We start from the raw sequence: 20,916 nt of genomic DNA on the forward strand, positions 1-20,916 counted from the left end.
CGTTTTCCAACGCCTCGCTCTAGAACGTAACGCGTACTAAACAAACACACCGGAACACTCGTTTTCAATTTGCGCTGGCTTTCTTGCTTCTATTTCGGTCCGTACACACTTTAACTTTAAAATTTGGAGTTGACCGTTTCGAATTTCACTTCTCCTCCGTCTTCGTAATTGGCATGTCGCGTATATCAGCACGCGCAATGTGGCAAGAGAGACGCTTACATTCTTTGAATACACTTATACACTGCATGCTTCGCCCCTCCCTGGGCTCCACGTTAGAGGGCATGGTCCGGCTTTGTTAATTAATTGCTTGTTGCATGGGCGGCCTTTTTGCTACCATTCCTGCTGACGGACGACGACGATGCTAAGCTTTCACGTTTGATGAGACATTTGAGGTTTACAACCTCAATAAATCCAGACCACCACCGTCTAGTACAGAGGCCATTCTTGTTAACTGATCCCTGATGATTTAAAAAGAATTGTATGAACGATACAAGAGTTTAGATCATAAAATCGCATAGTGTACAATCAAAGGGTCAATCTTTTCGGCCGCTGGATGTCATTTATTTGTGCAGTTATTTACTTATTTATTCATTCAATCGCCGATCGAATAGCGCACCGATAGATGATGATGTTGCCTAGGACCCTTGTATTTATAAATGATAAATGATTTTTATGTTTTTGACAAGTAAAACCCACTAAGTTAGAAATATAGGCTTTCATGCGTGCTGCAATGCGTCAGCAATCAACAACGTTGTAATAAAAAAATTAAGGTTCTCTTTCGCTTCTAGTAATGGTCAATACGCGCGGAATCGCTGCACGTATTTATGGCAGTTGCACGAGTATGCCACCCACAAGACCTTCAAAGCAAATTTTATTTATTTATTTATTTATTTATTTATTTATTTATTTATTTATTTATTTATTTTTATTGATTGATTGATTGATTGATTGATTGATTGATTGATTGATTGATTGATTGATTGATTGATTGATTGATTGATTGATTGATTGATTGATTGATTGATTGCGGGGTTTAACGTGCCGACGTTACCCTGGCAATGAGGCGCGCCGTAGTAGAGGGCTCCGGAATAATTTTGACCTCTTCGGGATCTTTGACGTGGGCCGAAATCTCGAACGCACGGGCGTTTTCGCTATCCGCCTCCATCAGAAAAGCGGCCCTCACTGCCGGCAAACGAACCCGCGTCCTGGTGCTCAGCAGCACAACGCCTCACCCACTGAGCCACCGTGGTGGGTCAAAGCAAATTCCTATGGGCAACTTTATTCTTTATGGGCATTGGTCGGTCTCGTAACTCAGCCAACCAGTCGACACTCGTATGACGACGAACGGGCCCAGAGTAAGCTTCAAAGTTCACAAACGTACGCCTTGTATGGAGCGTACGGCTGTGCCACCACGTTCCCGTGAGTTAAAAGCACGGGGGAATAGTTTAGAAATAACAAAACACGAAATGAAAAGTAAAAAGGTAATCCAGAAACAAAGAAAAAGAAACGAGATACCGTGTCAACAGCTTGGCAGGACAAAGGCACTTTGATAATTACGCTAATGCTTAAAAAGCATGTATCTACGCTAACAAAACCGACTAAAAGCAAAACTACATGGGGACCAAAATAAAAGAGTAGGGCAACTTTAACACTTAAGTAAAGCAGCCATGTTTAGATTAAATTTAGTTCCGAAGGCGCCCGGAGTAGTCTCCGGAAGAAATATTTCTAAAGGGTGAGTGACCGTGCTCTGCATCTGCCGCATCTTCGTCCGCATTGAATGGAATTGCGAAAGGAAGTTCGGATGCGGCGGCTTGCTTAATTAAAGCCCCGGATAGTTTGAACTTAGGGAAAGAAAAAAGCCGTACGCGTGTCTCGAATGAGCGCCAGCTGCATCTCCCAGACGCGAGGCGAGGAAAAAGCGGAAGTTTTCCGACGAATGAAAGCAACTGGCTAGTGACATTTCGACCGCCTGTTTTACAAGTTGCTTAACTAAAAGAAAAAGGCGCCTATTTTAATAGCTTAGTATCATTGTGAAACTGGCTTCATGCCAATTGAATGATTGATGTTTACCTCGTAAGATATTTTCCTTAATGAAGTGCCACTGGTAACGGGTTGAGCGCCATCTTACAAGTCCCCCGTGCACATGCTTTCAATGATAAGCTGACGCGTACAGGCTCTGAAATCGAATCGCCCACACGCAGTACAGTGTGTACGTCTGACGACGTGAACATTAGTTAGGTAATGAGTATGACCATAGTATATTTGATGAGCGTCTTGTAGCATGACCTGGTGCCGATTTACGCCTGGCTGGGCTTTATTGTGAGGGAAGGCGCACGATTTTTGGCACAATTTAGGGAGGTTCCCTGGGTAAGAAATTGCGGCACTGCGGGTGTAGTACGAGAATAGAAAAATACTCGTTGAGGTGTCAATTTTTTAGACGATAGTAATTCCTGAGGTATCTAAACGCGAGGATCCTCTGTCTGTCTGTCTGTCAGTCTGTCTGTCTGTCTGTCTGCCTGTCAGTCTGTCTGTCTGTCTGTCTGTCTGTCTGTCTGTCTGTCTGTCTGTCTGTCTGTCTGTCTGTCTGTCTGTCTGTCTGTCTGTCTGTCTGTCTGTCTGTCTGTCTGTCTGTAGATTCAGCCGCTCGTTCCAAGTGAAACATGCTTCATCTGGAAGCGCACATAGGCAGGACAGTTATAAAATTCTAAAACTCGAGACATGGCAAATACATGTCCACCTTATTCAGCAAAAGAAAAACTGAGGCAAATTTGAAGCTTAATATAAGTACATAACCTAGAGTAACAGCGTTATTTTAAGAATATACATGACGTATTGCCTTTTGTGATCACACATAAACAAAAAACCAATGCGCTAAAGATGGTGTGTCAGCGACGTGAGAATAAAACCAACCCTAAAACAAAACATAACGGCTATACTCACTGTTGGGGCTGACGATGATGAGCTGTCGGAATGCATTGAGCTGATCAATGGCAGGGAGACCGCTAAACGTCAGGCTGCTGAGGCAGAGACTGAGCGCCCGTGTTAGGAACGCGAGAAGAAAAGGCAAGAGAGGGAACGTGAGCTCGAGAAAACAAAGCGAGAACAGCAGGAGCTCGAGAGGCAGAAACAGGAACGTCAACTCAAGTGACAGCATGAGCTGGGAATGAAGCGTCTAGAGATCGAGGCATCTCGATCTAGGCGTGAGAGTGATAGCAGCGCGCAGTCTTCGGTGACTACTAGCGACCTACGTTGTGATTGAGTGACCGAATTCGACCCTACAAGGTAGGAGAAACCATTGGTCTTTTTATGGTCAATTTCGAGCGTACGTGCGACAGGACACAGTTTAGCCGAGACTCATGGCCGCAAAAGCTGCTGACGCTTTTGCCAGGTGAGGCATCCGATGGGATGGCTCGCTTGCCAAAGAAGGAGGCTGAGGACTACGAGAAAGTCAAGTCGAGCCTCCTGTGTAAGTATAGGCTGTCGGCGGAGGCATTTTGCCAGAAATTCCGTGAAGCCGAGAACGCTTAGGGTGAGTCGTACTCGGAGTTCGCCTATAAGCAAAGGGCTAACATGGAAGAGTGGCTCAAAGAGGCAAAGGCTTTCGGAGAGAACGACAAGGTAGTTTGAGTGCTTCGGTCTCGAACAATTTTAACGCCATCTACCAGAAAACCTCAGACTTTGGGTGCAAGACAGGCCAGGGGTAAATACTGTTCATCATGGAGCTTAGCTAGCCGACGAGTTTGTAGCACGTCGAGGTGCGCAGGGGCCGAAAGACGGCCAAAAAGCCTTCAGGCCAAGGCCTGATAATTCAGGGCCGAAAGGCAGAGCTCCCCAGGAAGACGGTGGAGCTAGCAAAGTAGTATTCTCGGGTAGTGAAACCGACCAGGAAAACGAAAAGAGCGCATACACCGAAAAGCAGCGCCGAAAAAAAAGCTTTTGAATCGCGCAAACAGGCTGCGTGTTACCACTGCGGCGAGACGGCACATTTCGCTGCTAGTGGCAATAAGGGCAAACTCGTCTTTCACGTGATAGATGAAGTGAGGACAGCAGGCAGTTTGTGGAGCCGGACATACGTGAACTCGTTCTAAAAGGTAAACCATGCCGAGTTCTTCGCGACTCCGCGGTGACCGTGGACACGATCCACCCTTCGTACGTTGAACCGGATCAGCTGACGGTAAAGAGTGCTTGGGTGAAGCAGGCCGTAGCAGCACGACACGTCCGCCTGCCGATTGCTAAGGTCAGCATCGAAGGTCCCTTTGCTGAACTTGTCACGCAGGTGGCAGTATCCCCACAAGTTCTTCCGGAATACAAGTACCTATTCTCGAACTGGTCGGATCAGCTGTTATGCGACATGGGGTATAATTTCGAGAAACTCCCGAGGAAAGAATCAGCTGAGCTCGTTGCGAAGGGCTCAAGTAAGGATAGTGTCGCCACCTCCTAGAGGAATGTCGAGACTCAGAAAGATAGGGAAGATAGTGCATTTCCGGAGGCTCACGACAGATGGCAGCGTACGTCCACTGTGTCTAAGGTCCCTACTGTGAGCGGAGATGTGTCAACGTCGTGTTCGGAGTGCTCAGGTTCACGGGAGGACTTGAAAACGGCTGCCGACACGAACGCGCGTAGTTCGTAAGCTAACGACGTTCCGCGGGAAAGCTTCAACCCTGGTGTTAGCGAAAGGAGGCAACACGAGTCCGTTGAAACGAATGGTGTTTCTCCGGATGCAAGTTCAGAATCGAGGAAATCTGTGGCAGAGTCGGCAGTCGACACACTGAACGGTTTTCACGGTGCAGCTAAGCGTAGCGACGGCGCCACAACTGAGCGAACCGTGAGCGTTCCACGTCCAACTCAGATACTCGATGTCGAGCAACGGCCAGCCGAGCTAGTAGCGATTCCCGTGTCGCCTGGGGTAAGCCGTCTACTGAGACCGGGCCACCCGTACCTAGATTACCCTTGACAGCCAGAAACGAGAAAGAAAACACCCTTTGGTGTTCCCTTACCGATAGTGTCGCAAAAAAGGGTGGCAAGAGCTCCCATGCGCGCCTGCCGAGTGGCAGCGCCGCACGCTGTCTTTGCGCCGGGTCTCAGCGGACCTCGGGGCGGTCGAGAACGAAAGCGCACGCCTTGCTCGAGCGGTGGAAATTATAGCAGTTTTCTGCGCGCTCTCGAGACACGTCTCGTAAGAAAGCCGACGACAGATCCGAACATGCCGCTATATGTCTGGGAACGTCCGGATAGCAGTGACCCCTTTCTCTGCGTGATTCAAACTTCGGCGGTGGCAGACGAGGCATGCTTCGACGTTTCCGTTGCGGAGACCTCCTCTCTCTCTTCTCTCGAGCTCAGCGTGCGCCGCTACTACCGGCCGCTCACCAACTCTGGAAAGGGTGTTGTGTGTGTCTGTGCCGTTCGTGTCGTGTGCACAATCTAGAGGGAACGCTTGTTTGACCTTTGGTGCTTTGTGTATAAATAAAAAACTCCATCCCCAAGAGTTGTAGTTCGTTCCTGTTTGAGCAGTGAATAACTAAGTTTTCCTTCTGCTTCTGGTCTTCAAGGTAGCAACATTGCCTTGCCGCTCACTTCAGCACGCTACCACTCGCATGTCGGAGGCGACGGAGCTCGGCTCGTGTACGCCTTCCCGTACGCAACAGCGGCTAAAAAGAGCAAGGGCCGTTCGCTCTTGCTTTCGTAGTGTGGCTCGCGAGAAAGGTGCGGCGCGATGTGACTGCCATTAAGCGAAAGGCCTCATCTGAGAACTGGGCCATGCGCTACCCTTTTGACGCCAGCCACACAACGAAAGAAAGAGCGAACGTTGCCCTCGCGCTCTTTCACCGCGCAACCAGCCGACAGCGGCAACCGCAGCGCCCCTCCTGGCTCAAGCTTGTTCTACATGGGGGCGTTTGTCGTCTACGAATTCGGTGGAACGGACATTCACACGTACGATTGTCGCAATGCGTGGAAATGTCGTCTACATGGCCTTCGAACATCACGATATTTGCATTTCAGAGGCATATTGATTGCAGACCGAACTAAGCCTGCCGCGAGCAAAGCTTGTTGCGATTTTGAAAAAAATAGGTTTATTTTACTTTCTGGGCAAGTTGTTTCAGACTGTTTTCCAATAAATATGAGTTTATCTGTGGTTTCATACAAGAATTGCTAATTATTTATCAATATACGCACACATAGCATAGAAGACAAACACAGCAAGCAGCCCTGGGTTCGCTGGTTGTGCGCGCCTAGCACATCTCGGTTTATCTCGGGCCGTTCTTCTTGGGTTCTTCTTCCTGTACTTATTCCCTGCTGTGATGACCGCAACTTGCGCAAATACCAATTAAGTATTCGATGAAAACTGCGCGCGACATCTTGTTGTGAGCGCGCGTGCGTCTGTTTCGATGCACCTACGCTACTTTGCGCGTATACAAGCAGCGTCATGTGGTTGTTAAGCGTGCGGATGGTGATGCCGTGACGTATACCTAGCTGTGTTCCTACTGGCGCAGGTCCGGCCCCTCTACGAAGCGGCGTTCGCGGGGGTCGCTCGACCGTTCCAGAAATTTGGCACTTTGCCGCAGCAAAGAAAAATGGTCGTTTTGCCACACGAGCGGCGCCGCATCTGCGAATACGCAGGGAAAGTCGCACCATGTAGAACGGGCTTCACACGCCCGCTCCGGCCACGATTGCTGGGGCCTACAAAATTTTAACAAAGGCTGTACGTGTCTCCGCTCGGCTGTTTTTATTGGAAGGGGGTTGGGAATACTTCCCATATATTGCTGAGTTAGCTAGAGTTAATGAAATGTTTTGTGCGATGTCAAGAAGCAACACATATAAAATCTCTCTTCTTCAATACAGTGACGAATTCGATTTTTTTAAGCTCAGCTGGCATGGACGTGTTGCTCGATGAGACGTTCTGAACTTTTTTCCCCTGCGTATGGGTAACCTCTACTTGCTTTACACAAAGGGAACGAAACAGAATGCACCACACCGAAACCTATCGAAGTCGCTTGCTGAAATGTGTACGTTAGATTGAACAGCAAACGTTACGGGCGCCGAGGAATCCCCATCGTGGCTCAGTCACTTGAGCAAGGCTGAAAGATTAGTTTTTATCGCAAACATTTCGGCAGGTAATGAATCCCCATGGTGGCTGTGAATCTAGTGCCTTCAAACTTAGCCAAACCGAGTATTTCAATGGCATGCGAGACAACCGTGAAAGATTGATGCCGGCTGAGAGGGCCGACCGGGTAAAAGCATTTTCTGAGTCGGTTGCGGTTCCTACACTTTTCTCATGGCGTAACCGCGCCTCGGGAATAATGACTGTGGCCGTGTAGGGCAAGAAAAATAAAGGGAGAGTTCGGAAAAGCGAGTATTCGAGCTCTTGTTTGTGCACTACTGCAGAAGGTGGCCATTCAAGAAAGCCGAAGCGGGCCAGGCAGAAATGTGAGCTTCTGTTGGGAGCACTTAGTGATTGGCTGGTCTGCTGCTCTTCGCTCATCTCTCCAGCTTGAGCCCTCTCCTGGGAAGTAGGCGAGCACGTACAAGGGTAAGGTGACTGCATTTTTACTTTTAATTTCACTGTCTTTTTTTACTGTATGTATATCAGGACGGTGACTGCAGCCTGTTTGCGATAGCGAATTGCGGTAAATTTGCTCAGAAGAGAAAAAAGCGCGGTTAACGATTGTGAGTCGGTTCTTAACGAGGGTGGTTAAGGTTCCATGGGGAACGTTGTGCTTCAGTTTTCGATTCGTCCTCAAGGAGTAGGAACACTAAAATTAATACCTGAAAAGTCTAGACATCCTAATTATAGTCGTTTCGGGATTTTTAGAAACAGGGTAGACAAACAAAAACTCTGATAAGTAACATTCTAAGAAATGTTATTGTTGAGCACGTAAACCAAAGCTAATATATAAAATAATGTAGTATTAGATCGGCGCTCAGATGTTTTTATGGCTTCCACTATGTATTGGACAGGTGGTGGGGAAATAACGTTTGCCGAACTGTTTTGGGAGGGTGGTAGCTTAGTACAGGGACCCATCGGCCGTTTGGGCAGTCTTCGCTCTGGACGCCAAAAAGAAGCTGGACCTCCAGTTCAACACTGGGCATCAGGTTCTCCCACACTCAGAGAGGGGGAGGAGAAAGAGGAAATAGAAAAACACGGGTTGTGTGCACAGGCTGTGACGTTGCGAGTAAGGGTCCCTGGTTGATTGGTATATTGCTATACTACCGGGTATCGGTCACGGTACATAGAATAAAGCCGGGTTGGATGAGGTAAAGTACTGTTGTGAAGCAGGCGGAGCATTGTTTCGTCTTCGTTGGAAAGTTTTGGATGTGGGGCTGGGTAATTTTGTCGTGTCAATCTATAATACTTCCCACGGGCCGGAAGGAACGAATACCGCTGCGGCCCATGAGAGCATTGCGATATCGAACGGAGAGCAACGGGAAAACAGGCAGGTGAGAGTACGGAATAGTGTGAAAAACGAAAGCGGCGGAGAAGGTGATGGTGAAAGGGTGAAGGCGAGAGCAGACGGGGAGCATTCACTGAGGGTAGGTGAGACAGGTGCCGCGCTTTGGCCCTATCTGTGGCGCTGCTGTGAAACGCGCAGCCTGAAGTAAGGCTGAACGGCTGGCGGCCCATCGAAGGCACTTCAATTACAGCCAAGATATTAAATAAAGGTTCCCTTTCCCCCGAGTTGTCAGAGCGGCGCTGGTTTCACCCCCAGGCGTAGAAAACACGTTCACAGAAATACCCAAGAAAGTGTACCCGAGCATAGCCACTCTGGCAGCCTAGTCGGTATGGCATCGGACCGACATTCCGAAAGTAGTGGGTATGGGTCCACACCGGGAAGGATGTTTTACCCCATTTTCTTCATTCATTTCAATAAATAAACACGCTATTTAAAAAAAAAAAACTGGTGAATGAATCCCACTTTCTCTCTTTGGCCTTCACGAGGAGAGGCCGTGTTTAGTAAATAAATAAATAAATAAATAAATAAATAAATAAATAAATAAATAAATAAATAAAAATAAACAAAATGTGTGTTCTTGTGTGTCTATGCATGGATACATACATACAAGAATACTGAGAGCAATGAAACTAGAAGATGGTGGGGAACACAAGAAAAATGTACTATCTCTTCCTGAAGAATTTATAAGAAGCGCGAAAGGTTAAAGTTTGTTAATCACTCGCTGGAAGTAGTACGTCCAATCGGTCGTGAAGCCTTCACAGACCACTACCGCAAACGAGGAACGAACTTATGCGACGATTTTTTGCGCACTAAGTAAACGCATCTAGGAACGATCCAAATGTATACCGATAGCTTGTTTACAAAATTAAGACGTATTATTGTACTGTTTTTTCATGATCAATGCGTGTTTGTCGTATCTAGAACCGCCCTTTTTTGCGATTTTCAAGCACCCGTTTTGACAAATTGGAAGCTCGGTATTACGCACGCGCCGTGTGTCCAAATCTCTCATCAAACCTTTTCTGTTTGTATACATACATACACACATACATACATACATACATACATACATACATTCATACATACATACACACATACATACATACATACATACATACATACATACATACATACATACATACATACATACATACATACATGCATACATACATACATACATACATACATACATACGTGCATACATGCATACATACATACATACATGCATGCATGCATGCATGCATATATACATGCATACATACATACATACATACATACATACATACAAAAACAACGCAATCCACAGCATTCCTGAAGGATAACCGCTTCAACTGCAAAACGTCTCGGCTTTTTTCCCGTACTAACGCTGTGCAAGCACGCAGTGCAACGACGAAAGGGAACCCAGCGCTCCGAAGTACAATGACCCGGCAGAAGTGCAGCCACCGCAAATGGTCCCCATACTTGGGGAGAGAGAGACGCTCTCATCAGCCTACTCGGGCAAATTTTTTGTGCGCTGCGGGTTCTTTTCCGGTGGCCGGCTCCTTCCTCGCTTTCTTCGACGGCGCCGAATCATTCCATTCGCAGGGTCGGCCGGCCCTTCGCGTTTATTTGGCGGCCCCGATCTTCACTGCGCTCCATAGCACTCCCCCCGCCGCTGATGCGTCGGGTTCTTGTTTCTCGGCCGGTCGGCGAGAGCAATTTGCCAAATGGCCCACCACTCCGGCTATGTGTGGCAGTGTAAGCTTCACTGAAGTGAACCGCAGGCTCTGCGATGCCGTATTAATCATCATTCCACCTCGATGTTCCCTCCAAGGCTTTCAGGTCATTTTCCCGGCTAGCCACGGGGAAGAACGTGGGCGCCGGTCGGGGTAGCATTACGTTCATTCATCGGACATGCCTGAAGAATTCTTTGACTTATTGGCTGGCTGGCTGGTCATTCAACTGGCAGCGAAATGAGTTTCTGGTTGTAATCGTGACTGATGTGCGGTGCATCAACTCCGAGCGGCGTGTTGTCTTCGGTCTTGTATTCAGGGAATATTTGTAGGCTGGGCTCAATGTATTCACATGACTACCGTAAAGTTCCGAAAGAACGGCTACCCAAATTTCAGAGATATCAAACGAAAAGTACGGGGCAAGCGATCTTTTGGGTAAGGTGCGAAAAACTAATTAAAAGGTGGCGACACCAGCAAGAAACTGCAGAGTTATCAAGCAAAAAATGCGGGGTGGGCGAACTCTCGGTTGAAGTGCGGAAAGGAGGAATTAGTGGCGACATCGATACATGAATAGATGATTCCCGTTTATTTGTTTTTTTTTTTCACTTATCGGCGCTAAAGGCACCGATTTTAGGGGGAGGCCGATCTTTTGGGTCTTTAAGAAAACTCAATATTTGCCTCCTAAAGGGGGCAGGAAGCGTTATCTGGGAACTTTACGGTATACCGTTAAGAAGCCTACCCGCGGCGGTGGATCAGTGGCTGTGGCGTTGTGCTGCTGAGCACAAGAAATCGGGTTCGATTCCCGCCGGCGGCGGCAGCTTTTCTGATGGAGGCGAAACGCAAAAACGACCGTGTGTTCGAGATTTAGCAACGTTTAAGATCCCCAGGTGGTCAAAATTAATCCGGAGCATCCAAGATATACGGCGCGCGTTATAACTAGAGTAGCGTCGGCGTGTTAAACCGCAGAATAAATTAACCGTTAAGAAGCCCGCGATGTTCTGATGCGCCGTCCTGGATCGTTGCTGGAGAGCGTCGAACCCTCTACCTAGCACGTGTTAGTAGAGAGGGCAGCGCCAGCGGGTCATCTTGAAGAAGGCATCCGGGACTGAGGACGCCTCTGACCGGGCGGGCGGGTGCCCAAACAATGCGCTTGCTGTATTGAATAAAGTTTCAATTCCTTTTAGTAGCCTGAGCGTCGAGGTCGAAAGCTAAAGAGTTGGGAAACTCGGCATTCTGGTGACATGCCCTTTATGAACATGAACATGAAATAACATGAAATAAAATCTATTCTATTCTATTCTACTCCGTCCCAGTTTGCGGAGACGCTTCACCACTACAGGTGTCTTAGGAGTGGATTTTCGGCTGAAAGCTTCTAGGTGAAATCGCGTGTTACTCTGGTGTCCAAGAGGATTTAAGACGTACTCGGCGATTACAAAACCACTTTCGACCTAGAAATGAAAAAGAAAGGCAAGTATGGAGGCCATTTAGAGTAAGCCAAGGTCGATAACAGCGGTGCAACTAAAAAGTAGGCTTGGCTTGTGGGCTGAAGCCACGGAGCAAGAATATATAGGAGAGGAAACGCCCATTGCGACCGGCGTAATCGAGCGACCAGATAATGTCACAATGATGACTACGGCGACCTACGGAGCTCCGCAGCTCCTGCGGTGAACAATTTGAGAGCGGCACCTTGTTGAATTTATTAAAAGCAATACTGTTGTTTGCAGCATTCGCCACAAGGCGTGAATCACTATGCGCTCGAGCTGCTGCGCGACGCGGGCACGGGACGTGCGTTTATCTCGGAAGTAGCGTGCGCGCGTCATCGTCCCGCAACGTCGGTGACGCTAGCACTTTTCAGTGCACTGTCGCATAACCATTAAATTGGCCGGTGCACTCAACTCGCTTCGAGCGCATCGCATGCGAGATAAGGCCGTGCGTTTACAGGTTTTACATTTTTTTTGCGTTTCAGGTTTGTATTTTGGGCTTGCCGCATTAAAAGAAAATGCCCCTTTTATTCGCTCGTACCGGCCGGTTTAAATGTGACAGAAAATTAATCGCGAAGGCGGGCTCTTCAGCCAAGGGAAGCACAGAAGAGCGCACACACTCTTGCTTTGGCCACGGAGTGTTTCGGCGGCCCGGCGAAATACCGACGTGCCGCCGCGGCCGGGTTGGACTGGGCGAGCGCGAACAGAACGCGCGCCGGCCGGGGTGATGGCCGCGCACTTACTTCTCTTGCCGCCAGATGCCGGAAACTTGACGTTCGCCAAGTGCTTGTGACGTTATCAGGCTGCCCCAGGAAGCTCAGTCTCCCCTCCTATTTTATTCTAGCTCCGTGGCTGAAGCTAATGTTTTAACGTAGTAAAAAAGTGGCAGAAGTGGACGTAAAAGATTGACAAAATGCAGAATACCAGCTACATTTATTGACCAACCACATGTCCCAAATGTGGGTTTTTCAAAGCACTCCCTCGGAGATGCTTTAGTATATAAAATTCCCAACACGCGATTGATCTATATCAGTTCAGTGGAAAACAGAGAGAGAGAGAGAGAGAGAGAACTGAAAGAGAACTCTTTTTTGGGGGAACGGCGGTATCTAGGATATCTGGGGGAAGTGGGCTAAAGGACGTCTCATGGGGGAGACTAAGGTGAAGTAAGGGTTAAAAGGGTCTTGTTGTTGGTCTTTTGGGAGAAGGAAGAGTTATGGGGCAGTCGCGTTCGGGGGGGGGGGGGGGGGGAGGAGGGCGGACCCATTACTTTAAACAGCTTGTATCAGACCACTTGAGAGCCCATATACCTCTATTAGGTGGGACGTGGGAGTACCCACAGAGTGCGGTTAACGGATAAGCCTATGCGATTTTGCGCGTTGTTTGATCGCCATGAATTCGTCCTTTAATCCACATGAAAATTAGATTGGGCTACCATGGGAAATGACGCCTACGTGTCAACATGTGGAGTCTTAAAGCATGCAAAAATCTGTGCAAGAGCTGTGGTAGTGAGCCGTCTTTGGCAATCACGCATAAAGAAAGGTGTGCCTGAAAGTTTCGCAAGCTGTCGTCTCGTGTAGGTTTTTGCAGAACGGCTATTGTGGACAACTACGTTTCTGCGTGGGCAGAATTTTACATTTGGTCCCCTATACGCAGAACAGCTTTACCCCATAATTCAGAAATAAATCCGCAAAGTTTCCCACAAGAAGGGGAACAAGAAATGAAAATATTCTTTTTACCTATGTTTGCGTCATGTAAAAACACGAGTTCCTCCTCGGGGATCACCGAGTAAACACTAAAAAACTAAAGGGAAGACATTGATCGGTTCGTTTCCACATGAAGCTCGGCCGTGACCGGCCCATTCCAGGTTAAGTGCGGCAGTGCGGGTGACTCATGAATTGGTCGGCTTTTACGCAGTATACACGTACCACAATACGGCCGCATGTTTGCCTATCGGGCAAGTCGGGCAAGCAAGTCGGGCGTTCACTCGCGCTACACTTACAATTTTCTCAATAGGCAAGCGCCGTTTAGTCAGGCCAGTTGGCAATTGCAAGTCTTAAGCCTAATCTGGCAATCAACAATCGACTTACGATTGCCAGGAATGGTACCTGCATATATATGATTTTCGTCTTGGGTATTGACTTTTGTGTTATAAATTCCAAGTATCTGTTTGCTAGGCCGATAGCCACGCGGCAACGGCAATCCTACGAATTAAAGCGCAATACCAGCATCAGTTGACCTAGTCACATCTCACCCTTGAAACTCTGAAAAGAAATAATCAATATGAAACGCGCCACCTCGCCCTGCACACAAACGATGATGCGGATAACAGCGAGACAAGTGGATAACAGCGAAGGATAAAAGCGAAGTGGAAGGATAACAGCGATACCTCACCTGTCGTAAGCTTACTACGCCAATGTGGGCACGAGTAATTTTTTTATTCCTTCCTTTTTATGGGGTTCAACCACACCAGCGAAGGATCCTAAACATCGTTATTTGGCGACAAACTCATCCCCGATACCTAGGCCTAAAGACAGTCATTACTGACTCATTGCAGCCAACGAAATACGTTTCGAGCAGTTCGGGTGAGGTAGGTGCTGTCTCCCGTTGTATCGTGGTTGGCAGATATAATTCCCAGCAATGAATGCGATTTGGGGAAAACACCATCTGAATTCAGGTTGACATGATATTCAAACGCATTGAGGGCGTTTGCAACCAGTGACAATCAGCAATAACTTATTTTTCATCATAAGGCCAACAGAACTTAGGGAGGTGTGCTGCCACAACGCAGAGCATTAAAAACACAAAAGAACGCAAAATATCATAGATTATAAGGCAGCTAGAATACCCTCGTGATGAATTCAATTCACTCGTATAGAAATCACCACATAATACATCTATTACATAAGGGTGTACTTCTGGCTTCGGAGGTAAGAACAGATTGTGGATGTGGCGAAAAAATGCACAGTGGTCATCTTTCCTTGTGAGAGCAGTGTGGGTGCTTGAGCTTGGGAAGAAAAAAATAATAAAATGTGTAGTAGGCTTCGGGACCATTTTCCTCTCTTTTGGGAACAGCAATTTTGAACGGCCCCACGAAGAGAGCACAGAGGGGTCCGAAGTGTAGATGGAACCAGACGGGCGAGCGCCCGAGATTATTCTTTGGTCCGCTCTCGCTGCTTTCCCAATTTAACAGCAAGCCCAGATGGTGGTCAGCTTCTTTTTGCTGAAAGCGGCACGTCCTACAATATACAATAGCTCTCCAGCTTCGTGCACCATCATTTCAGTCTCTTTGGGTGCGTGATTTTTTCTTTGTAGTTCTTTCTTCATCCGGAACCTTCTTTTTGGCTTTTCCAGCGTTAGGTGTTTTGTTTCGTGTGTGTGTCTGTGGCTTCGCTCAGCCTGAAATTGTATTCGTTCATCGGGCTCGATTTAGCGAAAGCCATGGCGGGATTACCTGGCCAACAATTTCGGCCTGACGCTGGTTCGTCAGCGTTGAAATGTTTGTGTGTGTTTCTATTACGTATACTCTTGGGTATTCTCACTTTTGATGCTACTCTGACACGTCAACCTCTTACTTCCGCTCCATGAACTCTGATGGCACGTCTCTGTCTATCTCTCTCTCTTTTTTTTCCGGTTCCTTTGCTTTATTACTTCCGCACTTTCCTTTCTACTTCCGGCTTTTCCTCTCGAAGGAAGTGTTGCCTCAGGCAACCGTACCAACTTCCGCTCGTCTTTTGCACCCTTGTCATGGACCTGAGTGTGTTTCTCGAAAGGAGATTAAAAAACTGACGGTATAAGCCCTCCTTCCCAACACCATGCCCCCTCCCTCTTTTTTTTATAATCGCACTTTCACATAAAGTGCTCGTGAGTTCACAACGCCAGCTGCCCGTGTGCAGATAGGACGGTCTTCTTACTGTAAACGCCGGTTTGTTCAAACAGCAGAAGGCAGCGTCTCTTTTCCTGCTTACTCGCAGTGCCCTGAAGGAATGCGACATTTTTTTGCGAAAAAAAGTGCTTAAGGTTAGGAAATGACACATACTCCTATTTTCAATAAAGCAGAAAAATTAGATGTTTGAGGAGAGGCAATTTTTATTGCCAAGTGCCCTTTGCTCAACGGGAAAATGAGGGTGGGCAATCATTGCACACATGCTAAAGCTAGCTTGAAATCATATTCCCGGTATTTGAACTTTGGCAACGAACCGTTGGTCGCACATAGGGACTAATTACATTAGAAAACAAGACTTCTTTTTTTTTGCTGAGAGCCGTCACGCCCGTAGTGTTCCAGCCTCTCGGGGTGTAGAAAAATTGACAGTGCCAGCTGGCAACTGAACCAAGAGAAAAATTGCCGCATGTACCTAATTGTATTACAGGCTTACAAGGCTAAATAAAACACGACAATACTTTCAAGAAAATTTTGTTGCTACACTCTTTTTGCGTCTGTTTCTTCGCTTTCGTTTCTTATTTTTTTTGAGAGACTCACATCGGCAGGCTCCTTTACCCCTACATCGCATTTGCGTTTTGTCACTTTCAATTCCTCGTCATCTGGCGCGAAATAATTGCACAAGCAGTTTGACAACACAGGCCACAGCTTCCACACACAGCTTACAGTCGTTCACGCCTTGGGTGCCCATGGTCTACTCCCGTGCGATCACCTTCAGGTGGTACATTAAACGCACTATGTAAACTTTCGTTACGCCGCTGCTAACGTGCGACGGTAGCGGAGCGGCAGCGCACTCGGCTCCTACCTTGCAAACGCGGGTCCAAATCCCACCTGAATTGAAGTTTTTAAAGCGAAGCTTTTTTACGCTTCACTGCTGGCGATGTAGTTAAGCCAAAACGCACTACACGCTAGCCAATGCGTATCTCCAAAGGGCACATGAGAATAAAACGTGAAGCTTTCTCCCATACATTTGCGCTGCCGGAAAGCCAACTTTACACAGACGGCACACCAGGAAACCACAAACAATAAAACGTTACCAGTGATCGGCATCAAGCCAGGATCCCTCGCGCTATGAAGCCGACATCTGCCCGATTTCGCCAGCATCGCTTTTTTTTCTTTATTCCGGAACTTCGACAGTACGACACAACCCAAACTTACCGAGCAAAACAAACAATCAACAAGGCCGGCACGCCATCGTGGGCTGTCGTTGTCCTTTAAAATTTCCTAATCTTGGCGAGGAGTTCTGCGCTTGCCCGCAACTCAAGCGCAGAAGACTTTGCGATCTGTGCTTCAACAAACTGGGAGACACTTTCGCGGAAACACCATCGCATCGGCCGTGCGTCTACATCACAATTAAGCCAGGCCATGCGTGACCGCCAAATACTACGCATGCCCAACCACATGACGAGATCATACGCCATCGGCGCGCTCGGATCGTTACGCATTTCCTTTGGGTTCGTTGCGCGGGCATTTCGTGTGTGGTTTCGTTGAGTTAACGTGGGTTTCGGCTTTGAACTTTGGCAATTTAGATTTGGGACATTGGGAGCGTAGATTGGGGGCTTCATTTTGACTCAGTTTGCACGAATATTTTTTCGCGTTTTAATCATTGTATTTTAAGAAAGGGGCTTTCATTTTTTTATTTTCTCTTTACAACGGCAGCCACATTCTCTACCGAACAAAAAATATAACCACAAGAACAACGTCGGTTTCCCCCAAAATGATGCACTTCAGGTTTTCGCCTAATTAACGTCACTTTTTTTCCCCGCCGCCACGCAGTGTGGCTACATCCAACAGCACCATAGACCTGCTGGACGAAACTTTGACAATTCCGCTATCAAGTACAATTTCCATCAGTGGCACGGCCCAAAACCGAAAATGGGCAAACACAAAATCATCATTATCATAATTATAAACAGCCCAATCAGGCGCGCTACAGGGCGAAGCTAGGCCTCTCTCATTGACCTCCAATAGCTTCTTTTCTGCGCTGCTCGAGTACACGGTTCGCCACCAAATTCTCCTATTTCATTCCTTCATGATGCAACGGCCTTCCCCTTCTTCTAGACCCATTTCTTCATACCCACTCTGTTACCCTAAACTGTCCATCGGTTGTCATTTCGTCTCACAACATGCCCAGCCTATGCTGACTTCTTTGTGCTTATTCGAATGAATATATCATCTAGTTGAGCTTGTTCCCCGATCCAGGAAGGTCGTTTCCTGTCCATAAGTGTTACACCAATTATTATTTGTTCCATGACCCGTTGAGTCGATGCAAGTTTGCTTTTCAGTTGTTTAGTAAGGCGCCACGTTTGAGCTCCATATGTCATCACTGGCCGTATGAACTGGTGGTATGTCGATGCAAGTTTGCTTTTCAGTTGTTTAGTAAGGCGCCAAGTTTCAGCTCCTTATGTCATCACTGACAGTATGAACTGGCTGTATATTTCTAACAGTGAACCTGTTTAGAAAATACCAATTTTTTTTTATGTTCGCAGTTAAAAATACCAAGAAATTGCCCAGTGCGTGAACGTGAGCCCTGGCCTCGCCACCCTGAAGTAAACAAAATGAAGAAAGAGTCTAGCGCTGGTGTGTGCGTGCCTCGTGACGACCACCTAGCGTCCCCTGCGCACGTTTGTAGAGCCAAGCATACCTACTTAGGGAGATTGGCAGACGTTGCGGAGACCGGGTGGCAGTTAAAAAAAAAAACAAGAAAAGGCCCAACGCCCGTGCATGCGTGCCTCGGGGGGGACCGCACAGCGTTCGCGTTGCCCTTTTGTCAAGCCAGGCATACCTACTTAGGGAGGTTGGCCAAGTTGGCGAAAAAAAAAAAAAAAACTCCGGTGTTCGCCGTAATCGTGGCAACACTTGTTGCTGAGAAAGATAAAAACACGTCATAGTGTACGCCCCTGCAATGTGATGTCCATTGATTACCTCTTCCAAGACATAAAAGAAAGTCACACTTATGGCAACAGTGATGGAGTAAAGGTCGTTGCGGCCGTGAAGTAGACGCGAATAGGCTGAAATCGGTTCCTTGAACTTTCGTGATCGCCGTGAAAGTTGCGCACGCCTTTGTTACCTTCAAGTCTTACGCGTTAGTGTGAGCTTGCTTCATTTTTTCTCTTGAGTGACAGAGGTAGCTTTCTTTTCATTATTTCGGAAGGGTGTGAAACACAGAAAGCGCTCCCAAAAACCAAGAACTACGAGCAAACACCACAAACCTTTGCGGATAATGTGTTTTGAGCACTTTTCTTAACACTGAAGGTAATTTTTTGTACTACCGCGGAATTATGGAATAGCCGTTTTGAGTAAAAACTACTGTAGTGTACAGAACCCTAGCAATTGGCCGTACTCACTTTGTGTCCAAAAGCAATAAACGGCAACATCACCCGTAAGAGACGCCTATCTAAATCTCGCTTCATTACTACATCGGCTGGTTTTACTAGATGGTATCAGAGCACGTGATATAAACCCGTCCTTTTCTTTTTCTTTCCGCTGATTCTCGTGTGCTTTTGGTTGGAACGCGGGGATTTTAACGGGGGATATGGCTGCAACAACAAAAATATTAGCTGTCGCAAGGAAATATAAGGTTTGACGAAATTTCGCCTTTTCGGGTGAAAGATTCATAGTTGAAGAAACTGGTTATCGCCAACCAAAGGTGTAGTTAACAAAGGCTAAAAATACGTTTCGGCTTCCATACGGAAGCCTTGTTCACTGCAGTGAACAAGGATTCCGTATGGTAGCCGAAACGTATTTTTAGCTTTCTTTAACTACACCTTTGGTCCGCGATAACCAGTTTCTTCAACTATGTAGCTGTCGCAATGTTGTCGGTAATTTTTATTTTACGACTTGAACTCCTTGGCTTCACCACCTGCATGCCCACGAACGCCTTTTTCTTTAACCTAAAGGTTACAACCATGGCATACGGCGATAGAATGATGAGGGGAATGTGGGTTGTAGGGTCAAGGGTTGTGAATACTTCAGGGCAGTGGAAGTGGAAGTTGCAGCGTGCACGGTGAGTTGCTGCCCTTTTTCGTAAAGGCGCTGCTGTACACAGCATGCCAGCGAAAAATTCAAGAATACCCTATTCTATAACCGGTTCCGGGTCTTCCCTAGCTCTCCTGCATTCTTTTGCTTTTAAATTGGGGCTCTCTTGGAGCTCCCGACGGCAACAAATATGGTTTCAGTTTTTATAGATGGTAAGAAATTATGGTAATGGCTGCCCGGCCGAAGTTTCGATCAGCCGACCCCCCCGCTACGTTAAAAGGTCTATAGAATGTGAGATCGTAAAACGCATCAGTGTGAACAGGTGGTCACTCTAAAATAACTTCCTCTACCTGCGAATCACCCACACGCTGAACAAAAAAACTCGTTTACCTGTTGCAGCAAAGCCCAGCCAGAAAATTGCGCGAGCCAGCTATGTAATGGTGACTATGAGTAATAAAGCGATTTTTCTCCTACTCTTCCGGCTTCTTGTGGTGGCAGCTGTGAGGGCGCTCTGGACGCAATAGCGCCTACTTCAAGCCAGGCATAATGCTAAATAATCTGTTCTCACCAGGTTTATATGGTATGACGAAGGAGACCCATTACTGATGGGAGCAATCAGTTTAGTGATGACCACACCGCGGTGTTAGGAGCTGAGCTGCAGTTAAAGTTATTGAGATTGATCAGCCGTTGAAAAAAGCACATAAACAAATAAACAAATGAATCAATAATTATTCTGTGTTTACTAAGCAATACTAATTGCCATCTGATTGTTTCATTTGAGAATTTTTCAGAAATAACATGGACTTCTGATTGATTGATCGATTGGTTGATTGACTAATCGATTTATTTATTTATTGATTGATTGATGGATCGAATTATTTATTTATTTATTTATTTATTTTTATTAAATAAATAATTATTTATTTAAAGTATTAATTAATTAATTAATTAATTTATTTACTTATTTATTTATTTATTTATTTATTTATTTATTTATTTATTTATTTATTTATTTATTTATTTATTTATTTATTTATTTATTGTACAACCACTAGAATGCTATGTATATGTGCCTTTCCCGCAAAGGTGAAATAGGGCGCAATAATCACACCCGACGTTACAAAAAGATAAAGTCCAATTTTGGGCCGTTAAAAACGTTTCCCACAAAATGAACCGCTCGAGGACGTGTTACCAAAGCAATTGGCGGCTTGCAATAGGCGAGGCAGCTGCGGCAGTGCCAATCCACTCGTGAAGCGCCAACCGGAAGAAGAGTTGGAAAGTGTAAAACAGAAAGGAATACAACAAAGCCAACCAGAAGAGCGCAATACGGGAATGAATAGGTTTAAACTCCAGAGATGATT

This window comes from Haemaphysalis longicornis, unplaced genomic scaffold, assembly GCF_048455015.1.
Source record: "Haemaphysalis longicornis isolate Haplotype H1 unplaced genomic scaffold, Haemaphysalis longicornis Haplotype H1 scaffold_5, whole genome shotgun sequence".
NCBI lineage: Eukaryota > Metazoa > Arthropoda > Arachnida > Ixodida > Ixodidae > Haemaphysalis > Haemaphysalis longicornis.